The sequence below is a fragment of the Crinia signifera genome, chromosome 12 (assembly GCF_055691185.1).
Source record: "Crinia signifera chromosome 12, ASM5569118v1, whole genome shotgun sequence".
Taxonomy (NCBI): Eukaryota; Metazoa; Chordata; class Amphibia; order Anura; family Myobatrachidae; genus Crinia; species Crinia signifera.
Genome location: NC_139228.1, coordinates 1,318,847 through 1,340,867, shown reverse-complemented (window position 1 = coordinate 1,340,867; position 22,021 = coordinate 1,318,847). Strand labels below are relative to the sequence as shown.

Here is a 22,021-nt window from a genome sequence, read left to right as displayed (position 1 = left end):
GGGCGGAGTGCATGCCCGCCTCTCTCTTCCGGGCGGAGTGCATGCCCGCCTCTCTCTTCCGGGCGGAGTGCATGCCCGCCTCTCTCTTCCGGGCGGAGTGCATGCCCGCCTCTCTCTTCCGGGTGGAGTGCATGCCCGCCTCTCTGCCGGGCGGAGTGCATGCCCGCCTCTCTGACCCAGTCTAATGCTGGGTACACACCAGGACGACTAGGGCCCGATCCCCACAATCTAGATCCAATTCCGATCAATTGGATGTAGATTGTGTGCTGATTGGGCCCTTTTCTGACCTGGTGTGGACGATACCGATCCGATGCGCGGTCCCGCGGGTCGGTCGGTCGTTATTGAGATCCTACCTGCTGCAGGTAGGATCTCAATTACGACCATACAGCCGGGTGCGGGTCGCCATCGGATCGGACCCGCTCACGGTGCACATCGTGAGCGGGTCGTGCCCCCCCGCGTCATCGTGAGCGGGTCGGACGAGACACTGACGACCCGCTCACGATGTGCATCGTGAGCGGGTCGTCCTGGTGTGTACCCTACATTATACTAAGCCTTCTTCTCTCCTCCGGTCTAAGTTGCATGCCCTCCTGTTCTAGTGTGAACAAATGTATACAGCATTTATCCAGCAATGGACCCCCGTTCTCACTGCTAGGCAAATTCCAGGGCGAAGCAGTTCTACCAAAGAAGCAAGAACAGGTCAACCCGTGTCTGCATACCGGGATCTCAAACACGGGTAAAAAGAAGGGTTTCACACTGCAAAAAACCTGTGTTAAAAGGCAAATTACCGGGTCGACATGCTAGACACGGTAATTTGCCTTGCAGTAAGAACGGGGTATAACTGATTTCATAGTAAACAGGCTGCCATGGTAATTTCCCTTAATATATTTGTACATGTTAAGCATGTCACCCCTCAGGCATCTCTTTTCTAGCAGGAACAGTCCCAATTTGGCTAGCCTGTCCTCATAGCCTAAGGTCACGTCCCTTGTATTGGTTTGGTTGCTCTTCTCCAGGCTTTTTACCATTTCTACAATGTATTTTGTAGTAGTGTGGAGCACAGAACAAGTGCCCCGTATATTGACATCCCTAAATTACATGCCCCTTTTTATACAGGCTAGTATCTTATTTGCTGCTACCTGACACTGAGCACTGCACCCAAGTTTATTGTCCATTTGGACTCCTAGGTCCTTTTCCAATTCTGATTTACCCTTCTGTAGTACTCTCTCTCTCCATCTGTGACACTGTCTGGGGCAATGCTCTCTCTCCCCATCTGTGACACTGTCTGGGGCAATGCCCTCGCTCTCCATCTGTGACACTGTCTGGGGCAATGCTCTCGCTCTCCGTCTGTGACACTGTCTGGGGCAATGCTCCCGCTCTCCGTCTGGGGCAATGCTCTCGCTCTCCGTCTGTGACACTGTCAGGGGCAATGCTCTCTCTCTCCGTCTGTGACACTGTCTGGGGCAATGCTCCCGCTCTCCGTCTGTGACACTGTCTGGGGCAATGCCCTCGCTCTCCGTCTGTGACACTGTCTGGGGCAATACCCTCGCTCTCCGTCTGTGACACTGTCTGGGGCAATGCTCTCGCTCTCCGTCTGTGACACTGTCTGGGGCAATGCTCTCGCTCTCCGTCTGTGACACTGTCTGGGGCAATGCTCTCGCTCTCCGTCTGTGACACTGTCTGGGGCAATGCTCTCGCTCTCCGTCTGTGACACTGTCTGGGGCAATGCTCCCGCTCTCCGTCTGTGACACTGTCTGGGGCAATGCTCCCGCTCTCCGTCTGTGACACTGTCTGGGGCAATGCTCCCGCTCTCCGTCTGGGGCAATGCTCCCGCTCTCCGTCTGGGGCAATGCTCCCGCTCTCCGTCTGTGACACTGTCTGGGGCAATGCTCTCTGTCTCCGTCTGTGACACTGTCTGGGGCAATGCTCCCGCTCTCCATCTGTGACACTGTCTGGGGCAATGCCCTCGCTCTCCGTCTGGGGCAATGCTCCCGCTCTCCGTCTGTGACACTGTCTGGGGCAATGCTCTCTGTCTCCGTCTGTGACACTGTCTGGGGCAATGCCCTCGCTCTCCGTCTGTGACACTGTCTGGGGCAATGCCCTCGCTCTCCGTCTGTGACACTGTCTGGGGCAATGCTCCCGCTCTCCGTCTGTGACACTGTCTGGGGCAATGCTCCCGCTCTCCGTCTGTGACACTGTCTGGGGCAATGCTCCCGCTCTCCGTCTGGGGCAATGCTCCCGCTCTCCGTCTGTGACACTGTCTGGGGCAATGCTCCCGCTCTCCGTCTGTGACACTATCTGGGGCAATGCTCCCGCTCTCCGTCTGGGGCAATGCCCTCGCTCTCCGTCTGGGGCAATGCTCCCGCTCTCCGTCTGTGACACTGTCTGGGGCAATGCTCTCTGTCTCCGTCTGTGACACCGTCTGGGGCAATGCTCCCGCTCTCCGTCTGGGGCAATGCCCTCGCTCTCCGTCTGGGGCAATGCTGTCGCTCTCCGTCTGTGACACTGTCTGGGGCAATGCTCCCGCTCTCCATCTGTGACACTGTCTGGGGCAATGCTCCCGCTCTCCGTCCGTGACACTGTCTGGGGCAATGCTCCCGCTCTCCGTCTGTGACACTGTCTGGGGCAATGCTCCCGCTCTCCGTCTGTGACACTGTCTGGGGCAATGCTCCCGCTCTCCGTCTGTGACACTGTCTGGGGCAATGCTCCCGCTCTCCGTCTGTGACACTGTCTGGGGCAATGCCCTCGCTCTCCGTCTGTGACACTGTCTGGGGCAATGCTCCCGCTCTCTGTCTGTGACACTGTCTGGGGCAATGCTCCCGCTCTCTGTCTGTGACACTGTCTGGGGCAATGCTCCCGATCTCCGTCTGTGACACTGTCTGGGGCAATGCTCCCGATCTGTGACATGTATAGTATCTCCTGGCACACAGTAAATGGTACTTGACAATAGTTGGCAGCGCAGCATTCATCCCCTGTGTTAGTCACTCTGGCCTCCTGGACCAGGTGCTGATATGTAACTGACGCCAGGCACGCTGCACCGATCTTCCAGCCTGATAAGCGCCCACATCCCACATCAAACACGCAGGTGACATATGTGTAAGGGAGACCTAGGGCGCCATACAGCAGTAAATCAGTCTGCCCATTACACTACCATGCTGGATTCAGCATAGAACGTTGTTACAGTATAAATAAGTATATAGGCTGATCTATCTATTTCTGTTTTACACCTAAATCATGGATCTGAACTCGCATTTGGAACACGGATCCAAGCAGGGTCAGATCTGGGATTTTTCCCGTTTACACTGCGGTGCCTACCTGCAGTGTAAACGGAGACGGTGCTTGGAGATTACATCATCTCCAAGCACCAGGACGGCCGATCGTCGCACTGGGGGCAAGTCCAGCACCAAGGTAAACTGCCGGGCTTCCCCCTGCCCCGTGCTGCAGTCCGCAGGTCGGACTTCTCCCATTGGGAGCCAGGTCAGATGACCCGACATACCCCTTTACACTGCCCTCTACCCAGGTCCTGCCCGTGTTCTAGCCTGGTCAGGACCTGGGTAAGTCCCGTGTAAAGGGACACGGGTTAACCTCTTTTGTCCACATGTACTGTGCAGCTACAGGCGGATGATAAAGCTGCTGTGTCCGACAGGCAGCAGCACAACAGTGGTCGGCCGGGAGAGGTGCAGACGGCGGCACAACAGCAGGCAGGTACCGTGGCCGGGGCAGATGTTATAAGCCGGAGAACTGACTCTGGTACACCGACAGATCCCAGCATGCCGGTAGAAGGGGGGCTGCGAGCACAGCAGCTTATATAAAGGTCCGTGACTTGCTGCAGAGAATAGCCCCCCTAACTTCCAGCAGGACACCGATGTCCCAACCCGTGCTGGGACCATTTACACCGGCCACTACCCAGGTCCTGCCCATGTTTCACCCTGGTCAGGACCTGGGTAGGACTCCCTTGTAAATGGACACAGGTTGACCTCTTTTACAGCGCAGCTGTCCTGGGTCCACGAAGGAAATCCTGGGTGTAAATGACTGTTTCAGCCTACATCTGAAATCGATGCTCATTAATCACACGCCGGAGTATAATTCTATAAACTCCTGATGCTGACTGTTTTGAAGGCAGAGGGCCGTCACACCAAATATCGGGTATGGGTGAAAACCGGACCAGGACAAAACCGCCGGACCGGACATCAAACTCTGCATCTTGTAGCCTTCGGTCCGGGGGGTGTCCTGTCCGGAGGGGCTGCCTATCACACCTGTCACCAGGTAGAGGAGGGGGGGGGAGGGGTAGAATAAAGCCTCCCTGTATGGTCCGGGCATGTAGCAAAAACTGGACCGTCCGGACCACCCGGGGAGGCTGTAATCTCCCCTCCCCCATGTCCCTGGTGATAGCTATCACAGGGACCCCCCCCCCGGACAGGACACCCTCCGGACCGGACCCTACAAGCTCCGGACTGCAGATTTTGATGTCCTGTCCGGGGTTTAGTCCGGGTCCGGTTTTTACATAGTCCCCCAAATATCTACTTTGATTTAGGTTTCTCTAAAAGAGCTTCCAACAGGTCACATTTTCCACACCACCCGGCAGCTGCACAGGTGCAGTCATTACTTACTGACCCGCAGGTGGAACTAATTACTGCACTTGTGATTCTGTGAGGAGACCTGGAAAATGTTACCTGTTGGTAGCTGTCGGGGGCTGGAGTTGTCTACCCCTGTTGTAGAAGGTGCTAAATAAGTAGGTCGATTCTGAATGGTTGCCCGTAGCAACATCCCATCTTCAAAAGAACTCATATCTTGGTACATAAACCCCTTAGGGCGAAATTTAATAGGATGAGACATTTGGTACAGGGTTGCCTACCTGCCCCTCTCCATGCGGGAGAAAATGCTCTGTTCCTGGGCTTCCCTGGTAATGTATTATTGCCAGCACCTGTGGTGACACCTTTCTTATCAATTACCTAGCTCCCAACAGGTGCTGGCAATCCTACATTATCCATACCTCCCAGCATGCCCCTCTCCAGAAGGACACAATGCTCTGCTCCTGGGCTTCCCTGGTAATGTATGATTGCCAGCACCTGTGGTGACACCTTTCTTATCAGTTACCTAGCTCCCCACAGGTGCTGGCAATCCTACATTATCCATACCTCCCAGCATGCCCCTCTCCAGAAGGACACAATGCTCTGTTCCTGGGCTTCCCTGGTAATGTATGATTGCCATCACCTGTGGTGACACCTTTCTTATCCGTTACCTAGCTCCCCACAGTTGCTGGCAATCCTACATTATCCATACCTCCCAGCATGCCCCTCTCCAGGAGGACACAATGCTCTGTTCCTGGGCTTCTCTGATAATGTATGATTGCCAGCACCTGTGGTGACACCTTTCTTATCAGTTACCTAGCTCCCCACAGGTGCTGGTAATCATACATTATCCATACCTCCCAGCATGCCCCTCTCCAGGAGGACACAATGCTCTGTTCTACCAGCACCTGTGGTGACACCTTTCTTATCAGTTACCTAGCTCCCCACAGGTGCTGGCAATCATACATTATCCATACCTCCCAGCATGCCCCTCTCCAGAAGGACACAATGCTCTGCTCCTGGGCTTCCCTGGTAATGTATGATTGCCAGCACCTGTGGTGACACCTTTCTTATCAGTTACCTAGCTCCCCACAGGTGCTGGCAATCCTACATTATCCATACCTCCCAGCATGCCCCTCTCCAGAAGGACACAATGCTCTGTTCCTGGGCTTCCCTGGTAATGTATGATTGCCATCACCTGTGGTGACACCTTTCTTATCCGTTACCTAGCTCCCCACAGTTGCTGGCAATCCTACATTATCCATACCTCCCAGCATGCCCCTCTCCAGGAGGACACAATGCTCTGTTCCTGGGCTTCTCTGATAATGTATGATTGCCAGCACCTGTGGTGACACCTTTCTTATCAGTTACCTAGCTCCCCACAGGTGCTGGTAATCATACATTATCCATACCTCCCAGCATGCCCCTCTCCAGGAGGACACAATGCTCTGTTCTACCAGCACCTGTGGTGACACCTTTCTTATCAGTTACCTAGCTCCCCACAGGTGCTGGCAATCATACATTATCCATACCTCCCAGCATGCCCCTCTCCAGGAGGACACAATGCTCTGTTCCTGGACTTCCCTGGTAATGTAGGATTGCCATCACCTGTGGTGACACCTTTACCTAGCTCCCCACAGGTGCTGGCAATCCTACATGACCAGGGAAGTCCAGAAACAGAGCATGTTCTCCCGCATGGAGAGGGGCAGGTAGGACAGTATGATTTGGTAAGAAATCTCCATTTTTTTATTTATTTTTTTAAGTAGCAATCATTTACACTGCAAAATCACACTGGTATAGCAGTGTAAATGATTGCCTCTTTAAAAAAACTGGAGATTTCCTACCAAATCTCTCACTTTCTGAATCTCTCATCCTATTACATTTCCCCCTTAGTGTCTGGGCTGTAGTGTGGAAGCTTTGGATTGCCACAGATCACGTCTCCCTTGACCTCTTAATATACACATAATAAGACAGAAATAGAAGCAGAAATACCGCTTCCAAAAACAAAACCACAGCTTTATCGCTTTGTTTCTTGGCAGTGACATCGCCGCGCATCTTGTGCACAGTACAGATACCTAATATCAAGAGAGCTGGGGCTGCTTCGTTAGCTTTTTGGGGAATAATCACATAAAGCAATTCGATTTTTCTTATGTTTGTCAAACTTTAAAATAACTCTGTACTACACAAGAGGAGAACAGTAGACTACACACGAGGAAACTTATTCCCTGTGGAATCAATGAATTATCAAACTGAAGCAATGATATATACATGTGTGTATGTTAGGACATTAGTGTGTGTGTGTGTATGTTAGGACATTAGTGTGTGTGTGTGTATTATTTATACAAGAATACATTTATCATGCTTACATTGGCTCTTGTTTTATTTCTTGCATGAAATATTGGTATGTTAAATGTGAGTTATTTATTTACCAGTGTTAGCTGCTATTCAGCATTTACATATGATTATGATTTACTCAGTTTATATTTTCGAAATAATAAATATCTTTACATATTGATTTTTTTTCCCCTTAATGATGTCATTATATTGCTATAATTTCCTGTTATAAATAGATGGTGCTTATTGTCAATAAGAACATGAGTGTCAATGTGGTTACATTCGCATAATTAATAGTAGCCATATACAGTGCTGTATTAGTTGGTGGATAAGGATTGGTGACACAGTAGTCTGAGGCTGGGAACCCACCTTTATGTTATAGGAGACGTGGAACTCCCATTACATGAGATATCTTACAGTTTATAATTTAGCACAAGGTCTAAGAATATAAAATGTAAAAAATAAAATAGAATATATATTTATAAATATTCTATAATAAAATGCTGCATACTAGTATTCACTTCGAAGACTTTACTGATGCTAGTACTAATGAGTGTAAGCCAGTGGTTTCCAAACTGTGTGCCGTGGCTCCGTGGGGTGCCTCTGAGCACTTGCAGGGGTGCCTCAGGTTGGTGGTGCAGTACCAATTCAAATTGTTTATGGTCAATGTAATAGTAAAAATCAGTGCTGGTGACTTCAGTTATGAAATACGTGGATAAACAGAAGTGAATCATTTTCTTCACCACATAACTGGCACTAAGGATGACATTTAAGCATAACTTAATATAATTTTTTTTATTATTATTATTATTATTCTTGGTAATAAACTTTTGGCCTAGGGGTGCCCTGAAAATTATTCTGATACTCTAGGGTGCCGTTATTCAAAAACGTTTCGGAACCACTGGTGTAAGCATTTCTATGAAATAAATAATTACTGATAATGGTCTTTTTGTTTTGTTAAAGGTGACATAACGGTTCCTTAGTGCCGTAAAAGGAGAGAAAGCTGACCAGCGCGGGTGTGGTACAGGGGTCCGACAGCCGGCGCATACGTAAGTACAGTCCAATGTAGGCATTATAGTATATTATTCCAGAGTGCACTTTTCAGATATATTTATAGAAGTTAAAGGGAGGGAACCCTGCTCTTATTGGTCCTATGGGTGGGCAATACGGTAGACGAGGGGACCAATACGGAATTACGGGAATAATCTTTATCAGATTAGATAACAACAAATTTACCCATGGGCCTTACGGCCTCCATACACAGGTCCGATTTGGCCTGTTTTCATCCGATTCCAACAGCCGGTGAAAACAGGCGAAATCAGATGTGTTTAGACGATTAGATTCCTCGCCCTATGCGTGTGGAATTGCATGTGCCGCACATATGATCTCAGGATTCTGCCATCTTTCCCGGGCGGCGCAAACGGGATCGGATGAAGACATCGCAGCAGTGTATGGCCACCTTTAGCAATATCAAGGAGACTCGTATTATGTTGTGCAGTGTATCTGGCATACACCAATTATCTCCTGTATATTACATGAAGCCGGTTAGAAATGACACATTGTCGGTGGAAAGATTTCCCCTGGTGAACCTGCTCATTTCTCATACATTTGATGTCTTATTTCATGTGCTTGGGAAACAACCCGGCAGAACCATGATTCGTACCATGCATATTGGTGCTTTACTTGCAACTTTATACAAACTCTATTGCTGCAAATCTACCAATCCTAAGTGCCTGGTTATCACTGCCCACTGCGTTATGTATGAACAATGGTAACTGGGCAGAAAACATGCAGACACATAGAAGAATGTGGTGTAATGTGCAATAAATTCAGCTCATGTCATTGTTCTGTGACGTGAATATTCCAGCACTATTGTGCACTCAGATGTTGTTGTCGCCAGTGTTCAATCTCCGCGCCATTTACATGTAATATATGTGATCTATCGATCTGTCACAAGATATATTATTGTAGCATAAAAAAGAAGACATGACCCAAATATACAGCAGGTTTCAGTTTGCATTATAGTAATGTAAAGGTGCATACACTCGGGCATTTATCACTGGCAATATGGTTGCTGAGCGACCATATTGCCAGCGATTTAGCCCCCTTGTGATTGCTGCTCCTGCGACCAGCTGATTCCCTCTGCGGCTCCCCCGGCAGAGGTTCCCTTTCATCAGCGACAATCTCTGGTCGCTGAGGAAAAGGAGACACTGAGCAATATATCTCCCCATGTGTACACAGCTTAAGCGTTATATAATGTTGTGTGCAGCTCTCTATGTAACATATATGTGTGGTTATCGCTGACACTGTAATTATTGCTTCACATTGTTGAACATATCAATGTGTGTATATATATATATATAAATAGACAATATATAAAATGTAAAGCCTATAGACAATACATGTGTAGAAGTGGGGTACATACCTCTCATGACTGGTCTCGTCCTCTATTCTGGCACCCAGACTTGTGTGTCCCTTACACATTACAGAGCTAGCCTCCTGTAGTCGTCAGGGGGCAGGGTCTCCCCACCTCTAACTGCCAGTGACCTTTAGGTGTTATACCTGTCGTCAGGAACTCTCAGCCCCCTGTAGGTGGCACATGGTAGGAAAGTCGCCTCACACGCCCTAAGTCAGCACAGACCCACAAGGGTTGCTATAGGCTTGTATTAGGGTTGGCCCGCGCAGCTGCGTAGGATCCTATAACCACCAATGTAACATAAAAGTAACGTGACGGTACAGAAGCAGGCACCTGCAGTAGCAGGAATATTACTGTGTATACATATGCACACTCCCGTACGCACCAACACGTGTGTGTGTGTGTGTGTGTGTGTGTGTGTGTGTGTGTGTGTGTGTGTATATATGTATGTATGTGTGTGTATATATGTGTGTGTGTGTGTGTGTATGTATGTATGTATGTATGTGTGTGTATATATATATATATCTCTATCTATCACTTGTTTCCTAGCAGGGCACCCACTAAGCAAATAGCTTAGTGGGCTATTCTGCGTAGGAAAATCGCATTGCATCACATGGGCCGTTTTAGTTTTTTTTTTTTTTTTTTTTCTTTTTTATGTATTCACTGCTTTTATGGGCCATGGGGATCGCATCGCACCTCCCGCAAAATTGCATGCGATTTTATAGGGTGCGATGCCATGCCATTAGCTATACAGTTCTATGAAATGCAATTAGGTTTGAATGACTCCACCACTCTCCACGCCACCCCGAAGCATGGCGAGCGTCGCGGAACGCGTCCTGCCAACCTTTTCATACCCCCACTATCCACGTCAGCGTGGAGTTGACTTTATATATTGTGGCGAGCGCAGCGATCCACCGAGCCCAAAGCGTGGTGAGCGGACGCGGAATACATGTAAAGTAATCCTCGCGGGGCGCGCTGCGCTCGCCACACTATTTAATATCAACTCCACGCTGACGTGGATAGTGGGGTATGAAAAGGTCGGTAGGACGCGTTCCGCCGCCCCTCGCGGGGCTCGCTGCGTGCGCCACGCTTCGGGGTGTGGGGGGGGGGGGATCATTCAAACCTAATTGCATGTCATACTAGTATATAGCTAATGGCGTTGCACCCTATAAAATCGTATGTGATTGCATGCAATTTTGTGGGAGGTGCGATGTAATGAGATCCCCTGGAGCCATAAAAGCAGTGAAAAAATTAAGAAAAAAACGGGCCATGCGATGCGATTTCACTACGTTACCGTATGTAGAAAATCTGTGCGCCCTGCTAGGAAACAAGTACCCATATACATGCACCCCTACACATACATGCGATAATGGTTAATGTAATGGTTTCCTAGGCGTTTCGCACATCAGATAATCACTTTTACTGCACAAGCACTGGTGCTGCATCCGCCTCTGAATCAGACCCAGTAGCATGAAGGGTTCTTCTGTACTAAAGATGTGTACATTGTGTGTTAAATTGTGTGTACATTGTGTGTTACATTGTGTGTTACACTAGTGTCTCTACTGTCGTGATATTTTTGTAGTCATTGGGCAACAAGTAGAGCTGTGTGAGTTTCCGCATAGTTCTTGGCTCACACCATTATTTGGTAGTGCCATGCACCTCATAACTAAAGCTGGATACACACGGATAGATTTTGAAGCCCGATGTGGGCGTTCCCGATCGATGGGAACGATCAATCGTTCAAATCGTTCCGTGCATCGTTAACGATGCGCGTACCCGTGAATCATTAACAATGGTCTATGATCTTTCCTGCATGCAGGAAGATCATAGACAAATCTTTTGTCAAGTGTATCCAATCGTTCCGTGTGTACGCACGATGAACGATTTGATACACTCGTTAACGATGTCGGAACGCTTCCGACATCATTGCGTGTGTACCCACCTTAATGCTCTCTGAGCCCAGAGCTATGGTGCAGCTACTGTAGGAGTTATGTCTGCTTGTCCAGAGCTGGAGGGGAAAGCAACCAGTATTATCTGTCCCACACAGGGTATAGGTAACTTGTACATAATAACAGCAAATACATACTCACATCGCACACAATGGTACACACCAGACTGATCACAGCAATACACACCTGTGTCATATACAGCTGTTACTGATGCACAGGAGGGAGTCCCCGTGCCCCAGCACACTGCCCGCCTCGTGCCCATGCTTCACCAACACAGCAGGTGGGATGTATAGCCACCTAGGCAATACTTCACACCTTCTAACGTGTTAACCACAGTGCGCTAAGATGCAGACACTGAGCTAACCACAGTTGTGCTTTGAAAATGCTTACAAAGCAAACACAGCAGAACTATGAATAGTAAGTACCACAGAAAGGCAGCACGGTAACAGTGACGAGTAACAAAGCCCTGTAATAGGTTACAATGGAACAGACAAACAGAGGGGTAATATAGGTCTCTGGAGAAAGCGCAATATAGAGCACTGGAGAGAGGGGGCGATATAGAGCACTGGGGAGAGGGGGTGATATAGAGCACAGGAGAGAGGGGGCGATATAGAGCGCTGGAGAGCGAGGGGGCGATATAGAGCGCTGGAGAGCGAGGGGGCGATATAGAGCGCAGGAGAGAGGGGGCGATATAGAGCGCTGGAGAGCGAGGGGGCGATATAGAGCGCAGGAGAGAGGGGGCGATATAGAGCGCTGGAGAGCGAGGGGGAGATATAGAGCGCTGGAGAGCGAGGGGGCGATATAGAGCGCTGGAGAGCGAGGGGGCGATATAGAGCGCTGGAGAGAGGGGGCGATATAGAGCGCTGGAGAGCGAGGGGGCGATATAGAGCGCTGGAGAGCGAGGGGGCGATATAGAGCGCTGGAGAGAGAGGGGGCGATATAGAGCGCTGGAGAGAGAGGGGGCGATATAGAGCGCTGGAGAGAGGGGGCGATATAGAGCGCTGGAGAGAGAGGGGGCGATATAGAGCGCTGGAGAGAGAGGGGGCGATATAGAGCACAGGAGACAGAGGGGGCGATATAGAGCGCTGGAGAGAGAGGGTTATATAGAGCGCTGGAGAGCGAGGGGCGATATAGAGCGCAGGAGAGAGGGGGCGATATAGAGCGATGGAGAGCGAGGGGGCGATATAGAGTGCTGGAGAGAGGGGGCGATATAGAGCGCTGGAGAGAGGGGGCGATATAGAGCGCAGGAGAGAGGGGGCGATATAGAGCGCTGGAGAGCGAGGGGGCGATATAGAGCGCTGGAGAGAGGGGGCGATATAGAGCACCAATAAGTGATTTATTTAGTACCTCAGTCAGTTTAATTCTACATCTATCCACATCCTGCACAGAAAGGGGACATGGTATTGTGACGTTGCCAGAACCCCCATTTTCCGTCATTCTGGGGGTATGCAGGATGCACCTGCCCCTGGTAGTGATGAGGCTGCAGTGCCAGCTCCTGTACTGTGGCAGGAGCTGGGAACTGCATGCGATGTCACAGTGCAGAGCAGGAGCTGGCACTTTGCTGTCATCCCAGTATCTGCACATGTGTTGCACCGTCTTGCCACTGTGTGAGAGTGAAATGCTGGAGGGTGGATGTCCTCCTCCAGAGACCTGCAGCATTACCCACCATATCCGTGCCCTCAGAGGAGTGTCTAGAGAGGGGGCAGGTGTGCTGCCTCCTCTGTACGAGCCCAGCCCCGCTCTGCCAGCAGCAGCAGCGCTGTGATGTACGGCTGTACATCCACTACTACAGAATATTCTGCTTATGCAATCGTCAATAAGAGCGTATTAAGCAGTGAGGAGTAAATATCCCATTGACAGACCAGTCTATAGATGCTGCAGTGATTAACAACATCATGTGACAATATAGCAGAAGCTGGATAGCCATCGAGGTCTATAGTCTATGCTTAAGAGGGGACACCGTGTTAGATTGTGTGCAGAGGGTTATGGCGCGACTAGACAGTGAGGAGTGAACCGCTTGAGGGAAGAAACTTTTTAGGCTTCTGGTGGACCTGGCGGGAACAGCCCTGTAGCGTCTGCCTGATGGCAGCAGGTTAAACAAGCCATGGTCAGGATGTAGTTGGTCCTTGGCTATCTTCGTTGCCCGCTGTTTTGGTCTGGACAGAGGGAAGGTCCGTCCCGATTATCTTCTCTGCAGTTCTGACTACCTGTTGGAGTCTGCATTTGTCTCTCTTGCTGGCGGAGCCGCACCAGACCAGTATTGAGGAGCACAGTACAGACTCCACAATTGTGGAGTAGAAGGACCGAAGCTTCTGTGGGATGTTGAACTTCCTCCGTTGCCTCAGGAAGAATAGCCTCTGCTGCGCTTTTCAGACAATAGTATCAGTGTTGGGCCCTAGGAACTTGAAGGAGTCCACTAGCGACACCACACTGTCAGCCTTCTTCCTAAAGTCCACTACCATCTCAACAGCTCTAGATGGTTGCTGCTGCACCACCGGGTCAATCAGTCCACTTCTTGTCTGTAGGCCGATTCGTCCCCGTCCTTGATAAGGCCAGTGACGGTAGTGTCATCTGCGAATTTGATTATCTTTACTGATGTTGGGGATGATTGTGTTGCACTGAAGTCAACAAACAGGACCCTTGCATAGGTACCAGGCATATCCAGGTGCTGCAGAATGTAGTGCAGGCCCAGGCTGACTGCCTCCTCAATGCATCGATTAGATCGGTAGGTGAACTGGAGGGGGACTAGCTAGTGGATTGTTGTTGTGAGGTAGGATTTTGTATATTCTCCCTGTACTTGCGTGGGTTTCCTCCGGGTACTCCGGTTTCCTTCCACAATCCAAAAATATACTGGTAGGTTATTGTCTCCCAGCAAATGTAACAATGTCTGTGTGCGTGTACGTGTGGTAGGTAATATAGATTGTAAGCTCCACTATTCTCTGTAAAGCTCTGCGGAATATGTGTGCGCTATATAACTGGTAATAATAGTCTCTGTACAGTACTGCGGAATATGTGTGCGCTATATAACTGGTAATAATAGTCTCTGTACAGCGCTGTGGAATATGTGTGCGCTATATAATAACTGGTAATAATATTCTCTGTAAAGCTCTGCGGAATATGTGTGCGCTATATAACTGGTAATAATAGTCTCTGTACAGCGCTGCGGAATATGTGTGCGCTATATAATAACTGGTAATAATAGTCTCTGTACAGCGCTGCGGAATATGTGTGCATTATATAAATAACTGGTAATAATAATCTCTGTACAGTGCTGCGGAATATGTGTGTGCTATATAATAACCGGTAATAATAGTCTCTGTACAGCGCTGTGGAATACGTGTGCACTATATAAATAGCTGGTAATAATATTCTCTGTACAGCGCTGCGGAATATGTGTGCACTATATAATAACTGGTAGTAATAGTCTCTGTGCAGCGCTGCGGAATATGTGTGCGCTATATAAATAACTGGTAATAATAGTCTCTGTACAGCGCTGCGGAATATGTGTGCGCTATATAATAACTGGTAATAATAGTCTCTGTACAGCGCTGTGGAATACGTGTGCACTATATAAATAGCTGGTAATAATATTCTCTGTACAGAGCTGTGGAATACGTGTGCACTATATAATAACTGGTAATAATATAGTCTCTGTACAGCGCTGCGGAATATGTGTGCACTATATAATAACTGGTAGTAATAGTCTCTGTGCAGCGCTGCGGAATATGTGTGCGCTATATAATAACTGGTAATAATAGTCTCTGTACAGCACTGCGGAATATGTGTGCGCTATATAATTACTGGTAATAATAGTCTCTGTACAGCGCTGTGGAATATGTGTGCGCTATATAATAACTGGTAATAATATTCTCTGTAGAGCGCTGCGGAATATGTGTGCGCTATATAATAACTGGTAATAATATTCTCGGTACAGCGCTGCGGAATATGTGTGCGCTATATAATACCTGGTAATAATATTCTCTGTACAGCGCTGCGGAATATGTGTGCACTATATAATAACTGGTAGTAATAGTCTCTGTGCAGCGCTGCGGAATATGTGTGTGCTATATAAATAACTGGTAATAGTCTCTGTACAGCGCTGCGGAATATGTGTGTGCTATATAATAACTGGTAATAATAGTCTCTGTACAGCGCTGCGGAGTATGTGTGCGCTATATAATAACTGGTAATAAATACATTTCTATATCCTATTAGTAACACTATATTTTGGGACGTCCAGCAGAGCCACCGTATAGCGACTGCGTACACATTCCCAGCGCACATGAGATCCATCTATAATCTGAGATGCTGGAGGCACACTGCCGGAGTACGGATCTGTGGGCGTTCCTGGCGATACTACCCTATACTGACCTGTGCCTATGTGTTACCACCACTGTCGCATAAACGGTGCCTGACTGTCATTCGCTCTACGGAAAGGTCAGCTCTGCATTGCTCTGAGACTTGTGGCACATGCCCATATCTGCTATCTATCGTAGCTTCCATAATCTCTACTTTTATAGGCATTGTGATAAAGGTTCTGTGAAAAGAATGTAGTTTAGAAGCTACAATCGCCTGTGTGGTATTGGTCTATTATTTAGGTTTGTAGTTCGATTTTGTGTTTGATTTTCAATTTGAATGGTGTTGGGTTTATATTCTATTTTACATTCGATTTTTGCCTTAATTAAATCTCCAAATGCAAATTGACAGCAAAATCACCCGAAATGAAACCTTGGTAAATATATCTTGCAGCCATCGTGGTCACCACCCTCGGCCATGCAGCATAAGTGGAAGAATTGTTATACTCTGCCTGGCACCAGGAACGCAGACCCGGCACTTGGCACGCCCAGTCACCGCCTCCCAAATGCTGCATAACGTCAGTTGTGCATATATACACCAAGATCTGTCTCACACAATGGCAGCGTATCACAGTGCGGAGTCCGTGTCTCACCTCAGGTCCGGGGAAAACCCCACAGTATACTGTAAGTAGAAGTGATACAATGCTCGCTATACACTTACGTTGTCATTTGCTCTCTGTGTATTTTGTCAGGGCATGGGAGAAAGGAGCCACAACGCACCCCCACCCCTCCCTAGGATTATATACAGCTGCTCCCACCGCCGTACAGCGTATGGGCTGTAAATACACCTCTATTGGATGAGCCCTCCATCAGTACGCCCCTGCCAATTCTGCCGGGTCACTTTACATTCAGGGGGTTATTCTGGTTGGCTCCACCAAACCCCACCATGCGAATGCCCCCCCCCCCTGTCCACTGCGCAGCACGGGTTCACCCACACAGGTTGCAAATGGCTGTTTCGCATAAACATCCATTCACATGCTGCGTATTAACCTCCCCATCTATCGATGGTCGCCGACCATGGAAAGATGTGGAAGGTACATGCATATAAAAATGACTTTCAAGTCCATTCCATATGCGTGCCCGCTGGGACGTATATGGGCGAACAGCTGACATCCGGTGATATTAGCAGCCAGCCCCCTGCACCCGCATCGCCGCTCATTACCATAACGCCCAGCACTCTTATGGGAACGCCCATGTAACGCTGGGCATTCCCATATGGTAATGGGGCTGCTCAGCGCCGCCCCCCCCCCCCCCCCCGCTCGCCTTGTAGGGTGCATGCACCCAGGGAAAGGAAAATAATGTTTGCAGTGGGTGCACTCCCCTTGCGTCTGTATAAGTGCAGACGCACAACGTTGGTCCTCCGTGCGAATGCAAGGAGAACCGAATGAATAAGGCCCACAGACTGAGATGTCCCTTTTACTTCTCTTAGCGCAGAGAGATGAGTGTCGATCTGTGCGCTGCCGACAGACTGGGGTGCGCTGCCGACAGACTGGGGTGCGCTGCCGACAGACTGGGGTGCGCTGCATATCCTATGACCAGTGGCGTCCAATTGACACCCGGTGTGAGGAACTCCATAGAGAGCTTAGCGACGCCGCACACAGGTGCCTTGTGGGTAGGAGCACAGCTGGGTGGGTGGCTGATCCTTTGTTATAGTGAAGCACCCAGCTCCTGTCACTGAGCAGGAGTCAGCACATTGGTGGCAACCCTCAGTGTGTGACACCTGATTGCGTCTTTACCCATATGTTTTGCCCCGCCGGCAGTGCAGTAATATGCCCATAGGCTACTGTGACCCAAAGTGATGCTGCCGGATATTGATAGATCGACTGTGGGAGGAACAAAAACATCCTTTCAGGGAATTAGCCCCAATATTAAATGGTAAATGGGCCTTTTGGTCAGACGGATGGGCCACTGTGTGTACCTCCTGTGACCTCCAGCAGGTGAGTGCAGGATATTGTGTGTGCAGTACACAGGTCGCTTCCCCTGTGGTAGGAAGGGAGAGTGATTGAGGCCAGAGATGACAGCGGCAGTTATTGTGGTCAGCCGTGATATGCTATTTCCAGCTGGGACAGGGTAGTACCGCACCGATTACCCAACACTGTACACCTCCCAGCATCTGACCTGCTCAGTGCAGCTTCCTCTCAGCCAACCGCATGTCCTGCACCCCATGTCTAACCTGCGTTGCATAAACAGCACTGTCCACATGATGCATCCTGTTCTCACAGTCTCTGAGTAGCCCCTTGCTGATAAGTAACTGCCTGGCAGACCTCACCCACAGCCACACTTAACCCAGTGACTGCCAGGGTCTATGCTCTGCTGGCTGCAGTACCCAAGGGCAACACATGGGATATATAGGGGGTTATTCAGAACTAATCGCAGGCTTCTGCAATTTTGCAGATCAGCAATCAGCTATGAATAACCCCCAAAGCTAGGCTCGCACTTTACACCGGGTCGCTTATGGGTAACACAGGTTCTGAGGGTACTCTTTACTTAGAAGGGCGCCCATCTCGGGCATTGAATGCACTAAAAAATCAGGTGCGATGCGACAGACGAGATGCCCGAGATTTCCCATAGGGAACAATGTTAAATGTCTCAATTGACCCGATTTTCCTGTTCAATGCCTCAATTGACCCAATTTTTCCATAGGAAACAATGTTAAATGGGCCACAGAGGCCAAATAGGCACCCTGAAGTGTATAATGGCCACCCGAATTGTTAACGCCACCCCACGATCAACGTCAACCCGAAGCGTGGCGAGCGCAGCGAGCCCGCGAGGGGCGGCGGTACGCGTCCTACGACCTTTTCATACCCCCACTATCCACGTCGGCGTGGAGTTGAGAATAGAATAGTGTGGCGAGCGCAGCGAGCCACCGAGCCCGAAGCATGGCGAGCGGACGCGGATACCTTCACAGGTATCCGCGTCCCCTCGCGGGCTTCACAGCTGTCCGCGTACCCTCGCGGGGCTCGCTGCGCTCGCCACGCTTCGGGCTCGGTGGCTCGCTGCGCTCGCCACACTTTCTATTCTCAACTCCACGCCGACGTGGATAGTGGGGGTATGAAAAGGTCGTAGGATGCGTACCGCCGCCCCTCGCGGGCTCGCTGCGCTCGCCACGCATCGGGTTGACGTTGATCGTGGGGTGGCGTTAACAATTCGGGTGGCCATTATACACTTCAGGGTGGCTATTTGGCCTCTGTGGCCCATTTAACATTGTTTCCTATGGAAAAATCGGGTCAATTGAGGCATTGAACAGGAAAATTGGGTCAATTGAGACATTTAACATTGTTCCCTATGGGAAATCTCGGGCATCTCGTCGGTTGATCGCACCCGATTTTTTTTTAGTGCATTCAATGCCCGAGATTTTTTACTAACGATGCCCACGATCAAAATCGTGGGCGCCCTTCTAAGTAAAGAGTACCGTTCTGTGTCCTACTGACATCAGCCTGCATCTCCTCATCTGCCCTACAACCTGTGCAATTCAGGAGCATCCTGACGTATGGAAAGCCTATGTGTGGGTTGTGGGAGTGCCAGTGATCTGATAGAGGATGAGGAGTCCTGCTGGAACTCCCATGAAGTCTGACCAACTTAGCAAATTTTATTTTATTACTGCTTGTCACCGTCACCCAATTTGCCCCCAAACAGCAGCAGCATGTCGATTGGGCTGCGGTGTCCAGGGTGCTGCAAGTTAGTATAGCAAGGCCCGAGGGCAGGAAGCTCCAATTGCCACTTCTGCGCTGGCAGTCCCGATATCATTAGTAAGACAGGACAATTAGCTGCCCATTGTAGTGCAAAATGTCTGCACCACAATTACCCATACTTACCTGCTCTACCGAATTCGCCAGGAGACTCCTGGTCTCCAGCAAGGGTAGGCACATCTCCTGGAGCTGCCCTCAGTCTACGGCTCCCTGCACTACCCACCTAATGTGAGGCCACGTCCCCTGTGGTGATGCAAACACCTGTCCACATCCCCATGCCACCCACCCATTGTAATGTCACACTTGTCATTTCACCAACCCAGCTGCCCCTTCTGCATTGTATGCCTTATGCAATTACCCCCCCCCCCCCAAATCTGGGAAGAGTAGTAAGCGTGTACAGGGTGTGATGGGCAGTTGTGCTGTCAGAGCTTTGTCCATCCATCTGGACAGACTGACGGCTTTGTTACTCTGGGTAAACCTGTCTTTATACCTTTGTTGTGGAGATAAAAGCGAGGTGGCAGATGTGCTGGAGGAAAGCCGCAGATGTACTCTGATAAGAGGGGAGAGACTGGCTGCCATCTCCCCACATCCTCCACACTACACACTGTCAGCCTGTTCGTCCCTAGTGTGAGTGAGCTGTGCATTAACTACATCCAGGAGCGGGTGGGGAACCTCTTATTGAGGCATTAAAGTAATTATGGGGCTTATTTAATAATTATCTGGTCATTTCTTATGGTCGCTAGTCACAGTAATAGCACAGTCAAGCCCATTTACACAAAGCCATAAACCAAACTACACCAACATACATATCTTCTCTTATCTCAAAATATCTTCCAACCCGACCTCTACGCTCCTCACAAGATCTGCGTCTTTCATCCACATTATCGATTGCAGGACTTTCTTCGTGCTGCACCCACTCTGTGGAATGCCCTCCCAAGCACAATAAGACTCTCCTCCAGTCTCCAAACCTATAAGCGTTCCCTGAAAACTCACGTCTTCAGGCAAGCGTATCAAATTCCTGAACCAGTCACTTAACCTTCATATACCATTCCTATCTAATCACCTCCCCACTGTACAGACCACACATATCCTCTCCTATCCAATCACATCCCCACTGTACAGGCCACACATATCCTCTGTCCTATCCAATCACATCCCCACTGTACAGACCACACATATCCTCTGTCCTATCCAATCACATCCCCACTGTACAGGCCACACATATCCTCTCCTATCCAATCACATCCCCACTGTACAGACCACACATATCCTCTGTCCTATCCAATCACATCCCCACTGTACAGGCCACACATATCCTCTCCTATCCAATCACATCTCCACTGTACAGACCACACATATCCTCTCCTATCTAATCACCTCCCCACTGTACAGACCACACATATCCTATCCTCTCCTATCCAATCACCTCCCCACTGTACAGACCACACATATCCTCTCCTATCCAATCACCTCCCCACTGTACAGACCACACATATCCTCTCCTATCCAATCACATCCCCACTGTACAGACCACACATATCCTCTCCTATCCAATCACATCCACACTGTACAGACCACACATATCCTCTCCTATCCAATCACCTCCCCACTGTACAGACCACACATATCCTCTCCTATCCAATCACATCCCCACTGTACAGGCCACACATATCCTCTGTCCTATCCAATCACATCCCCACTGTACAGACCACACATATCCTCTCCTATCCAATCACATCCCACTGTACAGGCCACACATATCCTCTCCTATCCAATCACATCCCCACTGTACAGACCACACATATACTCTGTCCTATCCAATCACATCCCCACTGTACAGGCCACACACATCCTCTCCTATCCAATCACATCCCTACTGTACGGACCACACATATCCTCTGTCCTATCCAATCACATCCCCACTGTACAGACCACACATATACTCTGTCCTATCCAATCACATCCCCACTGTACAGGCCACACATATCCTCTGTCCTATCCAATCACATCCCCACTGTACAGGCCACACATATCCTCTCCTATCCAATCACATCCCCACTGTACAGGATACACACATATCCTCTGTCCTATCCAATCACATCCCCACTGTACAGGCCACACATATCCTCTGTCCTATCCAATCACATCCCTACTGTACGGACCACACATATCCTCTGTCCTATCCTATCACATCCACACTGTACAGACCACACATATCATCTCCTATCCAATCACATCCCCACTGTACAGACCACACATATCCTCTCCTATCCAATCACATCCCCACTGTACAGACCACACATATACTCTGTCCTATCCAATCATATCCCACTGTACAGACCACACATATACTCTGTCCTATCCAATCACATCCCCACTGTACAGGCCACACATCCTCTCCTATCCAATCACATCCCCACTGTACAGACCACACATATCCTCTGTCCTATCCAATCATATCCCACTGTACAGACCACACATATACTCTCCTATCCAATCACATCCCCACTGTACAGGCCACACATATCCTCTGTCCTATCCAATCACATCCCCACTGTACAGACCACACATATCCTCTGTCCTATCCAATCATATCCCACTGTACAGACCACACATATCCTCTCCTATCCAATCACATCCCCACTGTACAGACCACACATATCCTCTGTCCTATCCAATCACATCGCCACTGTACAGACCACACATATCCTCT

At 49.4% G+C, this 22,021-nt stretch overlaps 1 protein-coding gene across 24 annotated transcripts in view; it reads left to right on the top strand.

Moving 5' to 3' along the window:
* LOC146049607 (immunoglobulin superfamily member 11-like) overlaps nt 1–22,021 on the top strand; it is a 571,199-nt gene that overhangs the window by 70,042 nt on the left and 479,136 nt on the right. For 21 of the 24 annotated variants that reach the window (XR_014466151.1, XR_014466149.1, XR_014466146.1 and 18 more), the window contains one exon: nt 7,863–7,948. The gene's annotated coding sequence lies outside the window, so the exon portion shown is untranslated. Of the gene's footprint in view, nt 1–7,862; nt 7,949–15,535; nt 15,702–16,013; nt 16,244–22,021 lie in introns of those variants that run through there. The other 3 variants (XM_083166148.1, XM_083166141.1, XM_083166160.1) reach the window with 2 other exon arrangements.